This window comes from Penaeus monodon, chromosome 38 (assembly GCF_015228065.2).
Source record: "Penaeus monodon isolate SGIC_2016 chromosome 38, NSTDA_Pmon_1, whole genome shotgun sequence".
NCBI classification, from domain to species: domain Eukaryota; kingdom Metazoa; phylum Arthropoda; class Malacostraca; order Decapoda; family Penaeidae; genus Penaeus; species Penaeus monodon.
Window position 1 is genome coordinate 21154569 of NC_051423.1, and position 2500 is coordinate 21157068.

The 2500-nt window shown below is 34.5% G+C and overlaps 1 protein-coding gene across 1 annotated transcript in view; it reads left to right on the forward strand.

The window, feature by feature from the left end:
- Positions 1-2500, forward strand: part of LOC119596742 (BLOC-1-related complex subunit 5-like) — a 20599-nt gene that overhangs the window by 274 nt on the left and 17825 nt on the right. The window lies entirely within an intron of this gene.

Genomic DNA, 2500 nt, shown 5'->3' on the forward strand with positions numbered 1-2500 from the left:
GCAATAGGCCTATAGAATGTGAGTCTGACCAGTTCATTTTATTTTATTTTTTTATGTTGTCAATAGGCCTATAGAAGGTGAGTCTGACCAGTTCAATTTATTTATTTATTTATTTTATGTTGTCAGTAGGCCTATAGGAGGTGAGTTTTATGGGGGGGGGGGCTATGTTGTCAAGATGCCTATGGGAGGTTTTTTTTATGTTATATTTTTTATATTGTTAGTAGGTCTATAGATTTGTTGTTGTTGTTGTTGTTAATAGGCCTCTAGGAGGTGAGTTTCACGTATTTTTCTTAATCTTTGTTACATTTTTTACGTTGTCAGTAGGCCTATAGGGGGTGTTTCACCGTTTTAAAATATTTGTTACATTTTTTTACGTTGTCAATCGGCCTGTAGGGTGTGTAGTTTTTATCTCTGTTATATATATATATATATATATATATATATATATATTTTTTTTTTTTTTTTTTTTTTTTTTTTTTCAATAGCCCCATAGGAGAGTTCTGCTTTTTGTTTATGTTTATTATATTCTTTATGCTATCAGTAGGCCTATAGATGAGTCTAGCTTAACCCCTGTCGGATCTTCCTTCTCTTTTTACGGTCTATAGGCCTATCGGAGGTCTAGCCTATCAATCTTCGATCCTCCTTGCATTTCGCCTAATATTCGTTTTCCTTGTGTTCAATATTCTCTCAGTAGGCCTATAGCTGAGTTTCCCCCATTGAGATCATCCATATATCCCTCATATCGTCAGTAGGCCTATGAATTTTATTTTTATATTCCGTCTAGAAGCCTTTATCAGGTGAGTTTCCATTATTATTATTATTATTATTATTAGGTCAGTAGGCCTACAGGTTATTATCGATCTGGATTTTCTTTATGCTCTGTCCAAGGCCTAGGAGGTAAGTTTTGCCACCTGGGTTTTCCTTATTCTCTATATTCCGTCAGTAGGCCTACAGGTTTATCCCTATCTGGATTTTCCGTATACTCTATCTACCATCAGTAGGCCTACAAGTTTATTTCCCTCTCTGAATTTTCCTTATACCGTCCATAGGCCTACAGGAAATAAGTCTATTCCGCCTACCCTATACTGAGATCTGCCTGATACCCCATAGGCCGTTATAGGCCTATATGAGGTCTGTGTTTTCTTTTTTTTTTGTTTTCTATTTTCGTGTTTTTTTTTCCTCTCCGCTCCATCATCCATCTGTTCCAGTTCGAATTTTTCGTACATCGCGCATCAGTTGTAAAGAAAAACAATAAAAAAAGTAATAATGATAATAATTATTAAAATAAAATAAATAATAATTTTTTCAGAAAGGACAAACTGGCAACTCACCCCGACGTTACGAGTACTGCGAGTTGCTAATTCGCGTTTTTTTTTCTCATTTGTGTTCAATTTGCTTTTTTATTTATTTATTTTTCTATCATTCAGTTTGCATTTTATATTAATTACGTTATTTATGTTTTGTTTAGATAACTTTATTTTATTTATTTATTATTTATTTCATTTATTTATTATTTTTTTTTTTTTATTATTATTATTATTTTTTTTTTTTACTTAGCCATCCTACCTTCATTATCTTAAAGAAACGGGATTTCCTCTAAAAAAAGACCTTCTTTTTCATGAATTACCCCCCCACCTTCTATCTCTCTCTCTCTCTCTCTCTTTCTTTCTTTCTTTCTTTCACTCTCTTTATCTTTCTCGTTGTCTCTCTCTCTCCCACCTCCCTCAGTCTCTCTCTCTCTCCCTCTCTCTCTCTCTCTCTCTCTCTCTCTCTCTCTCTCTCTCTCTCTCTCTCTCTCTCTCTCTCTCTCTCTCTCTCTCTCTCTCTCTCGCTCTCGCTCTCGCTCTCTCTGTAAGTTTATCCACTTTTCCTCCACGTCCAATATTCGCAACTCGTGGCCTTGATACAAGGCAGGATACGTCACTGCGTCATCTCTTGCTCACACAACCTAATTAATGTAATTATCTCAAAGAAACAGGATTTGTTCTATAAAAAGAAAAGAAAAAGAAAAAAGAAATATATATATATATATATATATATATATATATATATATATATATATATATATATATATATATATATGTATATGATGAATTATGGCTTCTTTTCTCTCTCTCTCTCTCTCTCTCTCTCTCTCTCTCTCTCTCTCTCTCTCTCTCTCTCTCTCTCTCTCTGTTTTTTTTCCTTCTCCTTCTCCTTCTCCTTTTTTTCTTGATAAGTTAATGAAAAAAGTTTATTGATTAGTTAATGTACGAAGCCATTAGACACAGTAGAAAAAAGAAGAAGAAGAAGAAAAAGAAAAAGAAGAAGAAGTAGAAGTAGACGTGAAGAAGAAAAAGGAGTAGATGAGGATGAGGATGAGGACGGAAAAATGAATGAAGGAAGGAAAAGAGAAGAAGCAAGAATAGGAGGAGGAAGAGGAATATAAAGGGAGCATAGGCAGGCAGGGGTAAGAGGAGAGGCAGAAGAAGAGGAGGAATAGGACGAAAAGAGGAAGAGG